Raw genomic sequence first — 8,786 nt, forward strand, 5'->3', positions numbered from 1 at the left:
GTTGTCAGTACCAGACACCATGGTTGGAAGTCCACTTTCAAGTTCCATGGTCCTTAAAGTAACACTCTGTCCTCATTGCATAGGCAGATCCAAACACAGTGGCAAGTTGCTTTTCATTTCCAAAGTGGTTCTTTGACACATCCGGCAGGTTTCCTCTATCGCGGAGAACTGAAAGTACAGTTTCCTGCCTTGGATCTGATTAGGAAACGTGATGGCCAACGTTTCTCTAGCTGGCTGGCAACATGCGTTCTCTGTAATGTTCATCCTCAAATGAACGTTAATTGTCACTAGTCATTCAGAAGCTATTTCAGGGCCATCTTTCTAAGTCTTTTGGTGGTAAGCACGCTATTGTGAGTACAGATATTGAATTATAATATTGCACACCTACAATTTATATAATATTATTAACCAATGTTACTTCAATTAAAAAAAAAAGAACATAATAGTTAACCCTAATTGGATAGTTTGTATTTTCCTGCATTTCCAAGTGAGGCTTCCTTCCTTCCCCTGCTGACAGGCACTGAGTTTTCTTCTGCCTTATTCTCAAAGCATGTTCACAAGAGACCCAAGAGACCAATGCTTCGGAGAGAAATAATTAACAAGGCTTTAAGTGGGCACCTCTTTAGAATAAAGAGCTGCATTTTGAAAGGGCAGGGACAGGGGAAAGATAAGAGCAATGTTGCTTTCATACAAGCAAAACTCAGCATAGAACTTGCCATGTTGGATTTATGTGAGAATACACTTACTTCATGTGATCACCATCTCTTCCCTTCTCTCCCCAAACCTGCTCTTGCTGTGGTCCCTCAACGTAGGAAAGGTCTGTGCATACCACAGTGACTGATGGCATGGCCTTTAGAGACAGATACCAGGGTTCAAATCTCAATTTCCCCGCTTACTCCATGTCAGATATTGGGTAAGCTCCCTAATTGCTCTGAGCTTCACATTCTTCATCCATAAAATGGAGATAATAAACATTTTGCAACTGACATGAAGATGAAATGGAATAATGCGTGCAAAGCAGTATGTTAGATACATAATAAACATTCAGTAAATGGTAGCTAATATTATTAATGGAACCACATATACCTACTTGCTCAAATGAGGTAGGTGCCTTAGATAGCATTTGTCCCTTTCTCTCTATAGTCAACTTGATCTTATGTTCAATTAATTCTACCTCCTAAATACAGTTGAAATCCATTTCCTCCTTCCCATCCCTGCTAGAATAGCTAAACATCTTTTCTATCATTCTTTCTTTTCTACCATTATAACCTCTTAACTCTACTTATATATCCATCCTCTTTCTATTCCAACCATTCTGCACATTTTCCAACAGTGTGAATTTTCTAAAATAGGAACGTGCCATGACACTCCCTTAATAAAGGTCTTTCAAGGGCTCCTTGCGTTACCTTCAGGATACAATCCCAGTTCCTCAGCACAGCATTTAAGACCTAGGACCACATCTCACCACTTCTTCTCCACTTACCATATACTCTTTCCTCCCAAAATAATTTGTACTTCTTATAACAACTCTCATATTCAAGTGCCTTTGAACATACTGTTCCTAGAACATACTTCTTGTTCCTTTCTTTACATGAATGACTCCCAAGGAACCTCTAAGATTCAGTGCCCAGAAGTCTTTTTCCCAAGAAGTCTTCCTAACTCCTCACTCACATATTACACTATTTTACTTTACAGGCATACTTCATTTTATTGTACTTTGTTTTAATTACACTTCATAGATATTGTAGTTTTTACAAGTTGAAAATTTGTGGTGACCCTGTGTAGAGTAAGTCTATTGGTGCCATTTTTCCAACAAGCTCAGATGATGCTTACCATTTTTTAGCAATAAACTATTTTAAATTAAGATATGTACATTGTTTTTTAGACACAATGCTATTGCAAACTGAACAGACTACAATATAATGTAAACATGAATTTTACATGCACTGGGAAATCAAAAAGGTTGTATGACTCACTTTATTCCAATATTTGCTTTATTATGGCAGTCTGAAATTGAACCTGCAATATCTCTTAGATATGCCTGTACTTGTCTGTCGCCTTCTCTTTAGAAATGAGTTTCTTGAGGTGAGAAATTGTGCACTTTGCTGAATTCTGCATTGCAAGCAACAAGCATAGATGCTGAATCAATTTATTCAGCAAACATTTAGTGTGCACACAATCTGTGCCAAGCGCTGTGCTAAGAGCTAGATACACTTTTGCTCTCTATCACTGCACGGTTCCTTTGGTGACCCTTCATGCCATAATAAAGTGCGAGTGGGGTTTAACTACCCAGGATCCTCCTCTTCAAAACTCCCAAACTGCAATAGCTGCCCATTGGCAGATGCAAATACTCTTGTATAAAAGCCATCTAAATATATTCTCACAAAAACCCTGTAAGACATCATCTAAGTTTTACAAATGATAAACCCAAAACTCTGAGAGATTTAATGGCTTGTCCAATGTCAAGCTGGTGATTGGCACACTCAGGTAATAAGGAAAGCAGTGTTGCTTAGTGGTTATAAGCTAGCTTTTGGAGTGAGACAAACCTGGGTTCAAATTCCAGCTGTTCCATATATAAGCTGTATGGTCTTACAAAAATTACTTCACCTCTTTGAGCCTAAAATTCTAGAGGGGAAAATAATACTTATCTATCTACCTCATAAGGTTGTGTGAAACCTAAATTAAAAATTGAAGATGAGCTTTTAGTTCCAAGAGCCTGGTAAGATCCCGGGACCCAAAATAGTCTCAGAGCTCACATTTTTAATCAATGGTTCTTACTTTCAGAGGAAGAGTTGGAACTGATAGGAGAAAAGCAGATTCTATCTGAAGGTGCACAGGAAATCTGAGGCCCAAACAGATTGCCTTTGTTTCTAGCAATCAAGAGCACCAAGAAAAATGCCTGCGTGCCACTCCATTAGAGATATTCCCTAGAGAATTCAGATCTCGTCAACCAGCAAATGTTGAGAGTTTATAAAATGTGAAAGCTTTTTGAAAAATATGTATAGATGATGTTATTTTCAGTACTGAAAGTCTAAGTTGGGACCCTATGGTGCCAGTGAACTTGTCAAGTTATCTAAAAATTGTTTCCTCTTCCATCACTTCTTTGGATAGTAAGTATAACCATGACTTTTTATTCTCTTGAATACTCAGTAAAACTAGTGTGTTTTTAATTCTGTCAGGTAGAGTTTTTGGTCAAACTTAGTAAAAATAAGATAATCCAATAATAGGAATGGTATAATAAGATAAAATTGTTTTTACCGTTTATTGTAATCTTAAAGCTATGGACAATTATAATAATAGTAGGCAATTATTAAGCTCATACTATATGCTAGGTACTACAGTTTAAAAAAAAAAACATTTCAGTTAATAGAAGAACCCAATGAGAAATCTGAGATTTAGTGGGATTAAATTCCTTGATGTAGTTCATATGCTATAAATGACAGAACAGGAAATCAAACCTATCAGAAGCCAAGTTCTCTTCAGCCATTCTATAGAGAGCACCTACTTACTACATATAAGGCCTTGGACTCTCAGGAAACCGGTATAACACACCTCCCTTGTCCTCAAGGGGCTTAACACGTAGTTCCAACTTAAACTCTGTCTTGGAAAAGCGAAGGGATAAATACATATATAGGTAGACTCGATGGAGTAGTCAGGCTAAATCTAATACAAAACTATGGTCTAAGGAAGAGTAAATCATTGCCTAAAATGAAGTATGGACAAAGTAGGAGAGGAAGGTAGAGCTGAGAGCTCAGGAAAAGTCATGCAAAAAGATGCTGTCTGAGACTGCATAGGCCTCCATAACCTTGTCTCAGTTCTTAGCCGGAGTCACTCTGCTATTCTCATTAGAATTTATATTCTATTTATAATTTTGAACTAAGTCCCAGCACCTGTCTCACAATCAAAGTAAGAAAATCTAGCTTGCCCTCCTCTCTTCATTTTTACAAGGTTGTCCCTTTTAAACATTTATTTTCCCACAATCTGCCAATTACCATTGACATAGTGTGACTACCACAGAAGCACAGGTCCACGGGTTCATAGCTCATTGAGGCTGAGTCACAGAAATGTTCCAAATGAAGGTGGGAAATGATGGAAAGAGCCCCACAGGAATTGTCCTCCTTCTGAGGACCATGGGGCCTCAAATCTAAGGGTATCTTTTGGATTTTATGAAACTGCATCTAAAAAAGCACATTTTATATCAAAACCAAGTTTTTACTAAAAGATAAAGCCTTTCATTTGGCACATTTGAAAATGTCCCTTGAAAACACCAACAATAAGCAGCTTGCCAAGACCATGCTGAGGACTTTCCTAAAGTCTCTCAAAGGTCCACAAACCCCAAACAAGCAGCATGTCTTATACTTCTTGCTAAGCAGCTCTAAGCTTAGTGATAGTGGCAACCAGCCTCAGTTCACAGTATAACCACTCCCAGGTGCCTCTAAGCCCAGCACAGGCAGCTATCAACCTCAGATTACTTTGTCACTTCTACCAGATGGCCACCAGCTGGACACAGGTGACAGATGACTTTGCCCTGCACTGGAGCCCCTCTCCAGAGGCCCCAAAACCAACACAACTGGTGGCTGGCTTCAGAAAAATACCATTAAGTCTTAGTCTTAGGATTACATTTACTTATGAGTTGGGTTTAACAAAATTTCACCTCGTTGTTAGTTCTTATGTTGATGGACTATTCAAATGGGTTAATAACAACCTGAAAAAAATTTGATATGAATATACAAATAACAACACTTGTACACAAACATAGATAACTCATTCAGGATTTAAATCATTACTTTTTTTCAGATGGGTACTAAAATTATCGGGGTGATCACTTTATAAAGTATATACATGTCTAGTTATTATGTTGTATACCTGAAACTAATATAATATTGTATGTCAACTGTAATTGAAAAATAAATTTTAAAAAGATTTTTTAAAATAAATAAATCATTACATTTCCTTGCACTAATAGGTCTTTCTGGTTTTGTGAGGCTTTGAGTTATATAGCTTAAAAAACAAACACTGAGAACTTGAACACAAGCATATGACTGCTTGAGGTTTGCATATATTTTCAGGTTATAGACCCACAGCTTTTCTGAATGCCTATTCCCCTTTTCAGGGTACCTTCAAGCTACAGAACATGCCAGAATCACTTGATACAACCAAACCATGCACAGTCTCTACACATCCTCTGCCACCAATCCATCCACTTCAAGGTTGCTAGAGTTGTTTCTCAATAATGCAAATCTGGCCAGGCCCCTTGCTGGGTCAGAACCTCCACATCACTTAGAAAATCAAGTTCAAGCTCCGCCACAGTGTTTCCACTGGAGTTTCACTGGCTTCCCCAGCCACCTCCATGTACCTCATGGTTGCCAGTCCCCCGGAATGCTTCACCTCAACCCCTTACATAAGCTCTTCCTCATCTCTGTGCCCTTCATTCAAAGCTACCCCTCTACTTTCCGTGAGTGACAGGGGCCACTCTTCTATACAGTCATCCTCCCTTATGCTTGGGGGACATGTTCCGAGACCCCCAAAGATATGCCTGAAACCACAGAGTACCTAACCCTATATATACAGTTTTTCCCTATACATGCATACCTATGATAAAGTTTAATTTATAAATTAGGCAATTTCATGGAGAGAAGACCCGTTCTTACCTTAGATCTCAGCAATTTCGGCATACAATTTTTTTTCTTTCCATATCAAGTCAAGAACTTTCACCTTTTCACGTAAAGAAAGCAGTTTATGGCTTCTCTTTAGAATATTCAAAACCCCAGCATCACTACGCTTGCACTTTGGAGCCATTCTTAAGTAAAATAAGGGTTCAATGTCAACGGTCAAACTGCTACCCAAGATGGCTACTCAGAGACAAAGGCTAGGAGTGTGTGCAGCCTGGAGACTCTGGATAAAGGGATGATTCACGTCCGTGGGGTATCGCGATAGTTCATCATGCTATTTAGAGCACGCGTGACGCAAAACTTATGAATTGTTTATTTCTGGAATTTACCATTTAATATTTTCAGACTGCAGTGGATCAAGGGTATCACCGAAAAGGGAAACCACAGATAAGGGAATACTACTGTAGTCCTACACACAAACATTTCAATTTGTCTCTTAAGACTAAATTCAAACATCTGTCTCTCTGAGATGGCTCTCTATCACTTCTCCCCGCCGCATCCTTCCTCTGCAATTGCACCATCCTCTGCCTGCCCCAACTTATGACAATTTGTACACTGTGCTGTCACTTCCTGTTGATGTGGCTGCTTCTCTCCTCACACCTAAACTCCCAGAGGGCATGATTGTTTCTTCCCCATCCCTTAAAACAGTGATTTCTCAATCAACAAAGTAGATTCTCAATAAATATTTGTTGAATAAATGAATGAACAAAACTGGTAAAATTTATCTTTTGCCTTCTTCCACCCTTTCCTCCATCACCAGCTGCTTTTTCTCACCCTTTCCTTCTCTTCCTTCCCCCTGCACCCACTTCCCTGCCACAATCAACCTTCTCTTCAACCCTAACTGTCCATTTTGTCTCAGCCATTATATCAAATCCTGCTCTCGTTAAAGATTTTGATAAATTCATAAGGCTGACCATGTTAACCCTAACATGGGTTTTTATAATCTGCCAGGTGACGAAATCTTGAGCCAAAGTAATAAATCTCTAATTGTGGGATTTTAGCATGGTCATAGGCTCTTTTATAATCCCTGTGCCCACACTGCAGCATTTTATGTAGGAGTTGCCTTTTCATAATTGTTTGAGGCGCCAGAATCTCTGTAAACTCTTGGAAATCAGTCTGCCTCAAACTGAATGGTCCAGCCATTTTTTTAAAACTACCAAATTATTGAGGCTGCTTGAAAAAATAAACCTTTCAGTTTTTTAAGCAAGTCTCCACATTTAAAAAATAAGAAAGGTTTTACCTACTAAAAGATTTAAAGTCAACTGATCTAATTTAAAAACTAATTAATTTATCTTTCTCTATTTAACATGCAGTTATTTCCTAACAGAGCAAGGGGGAATAGAATCATCAAAAACCTAATAAGAATTGAGCAGAGAGAAACTTTTTCCCAATTGTCTCTCAGCAGATAAGTTAAAGGGTAAACAGTAAGAAAGATGAGCTCAAAAGGGTAGGAGTTCAATAAACATTCAGCTCAGTTACCTAGGAACCCTCAAAGCTCCCTCTGAGTGTTTTGTGAGAGACCTTTTTAGGAAGACAAAGGATGAATGGTGAGTTCTACCATGCCTATACATCAAAAGAGGGAATAGTCTATATGGAAGTGACATATACTACCACTTTCTATACACTGGGGCACTTGTGTTAAAAACAGATAAATAAGATTCTTCCTGCCAAACATCCCCATGTTGGAATGGCACCTCGGACCAATGCCATACTACCAAAGCAGAGAAGTCCATTATAAATCATCTGGCCATCAGGCAGTGAAAGCTTGCAGTCTGCTGAGTCAGAACCAAGAATAAGTAAGACAATAAAAGTAATATTCTAGAGATTCTTGTCTTTCAGACATTAATAATATGATATGGTATTAAGGGTTAGAAATACAATAAGATCATGGATGAAGAGATGCATTTAAAACCCCAAGACACTTTATAGTAGTGTTAATATGGTGGAGACACATGATGTCATTTAACTGGTTGAACTGATGGCTAAATTGTTAAACACAGGACCCCACATTGATGGGTAAGCCAATAAAAGCCACCTCTCCCTTGCCCAACTTAAACAGGCTATGAGCCAAGAGAACAAGGCTATATTTGGTTTTCAGATGCTTGGGCCACCAGAAAAACCCTAAGACATCATTTGATTATAATATATGTTATCCTAGATTATATACTTGTTTAGAATAGAAAATGGTCTTGAGTTCCATCTCAGGTTCCCAAGAGCTTGTCTACCCACTTCTTTCTGTGAGGATGAGATTCCTTTGCTTCCTGACTCTCCCCTGCCCCCAGAATAGAACAAAGGACTGGCAGTAGAGACACATCTCCTGGGACCATTTAAGCCTAGAAAAAGCATGAGGAGTTATTCAGACCAACCCTCTGATGGAATGTAGTGAAGATGAAAAAAACTCATGCATGTGGAGCCTGTAGCACAAAAACTAGTATATACTAAGCCCTCAGTAAAAGTGGCTATTAATAGTACTAATAGTAATGTCTTGGAACTGTTTAGTGGCAGGGCTGGGACTAGAACCCACGTCTCCACTCTCAATCTTGCCAGTAAGACCGGAGGCCTCCCACTTCAGAAAGGCACTCTTGAGTGGGAGGCTTTGAAAAATTGTTTTTCAAGAGCCAATTATTGCCAAGCAATTTAGTTTATTGTAAATGCTGCCATGTGTATGCTCCGATCGTCCAGTTTAAAATTAACAGATAAAGTTTGATTTATTTTAGATTCCCAAATTATTTTTCCCATTTCCTTTCATAAAAGGAATCCAGACATGAAAAGCAAATATGGCAAAGAAAGCCCCTGAATGATAACTTTCTTTAAAATTATGTTTGCTCAAAAATTAGACAATACATCTTGATATCTCAGGGCTCCAGCTGTACAATTTGACAATAACCAGCACCTACAGATATATTTTAGTAAAGATACTCCCACGAGATGCTCTAGGCTTTACAAAATGCCATGGCTGCTGGAAAACAGCTGGGAACCATGACTTCCTGAGCCTTATCCAAAAACAAAACAAAGAAGAAAATTATTCTACCCCCAACAAAACAGTAAAATATTTCTCTCCTAAAGAAATGCAGGGAATATCCAGCATAGTTAATTTTACTTTACTCTGTGATC

Source organism: Pteropus alecto, unplaced genomic scaffold, assembly GCF_000325575.1.
Source record: "Pteropus alecto unplaced genomic scaffold, ASM32557v1 scaffold196, whole genome shotgun sequence".
In the NCBI taxonomy this organism is placed as follows: Eukaryota; Metazoa; Chordata; class Mammalia; order Chiroptera; family Pteropodidae; genus Pteropus; species Pteropus alecto.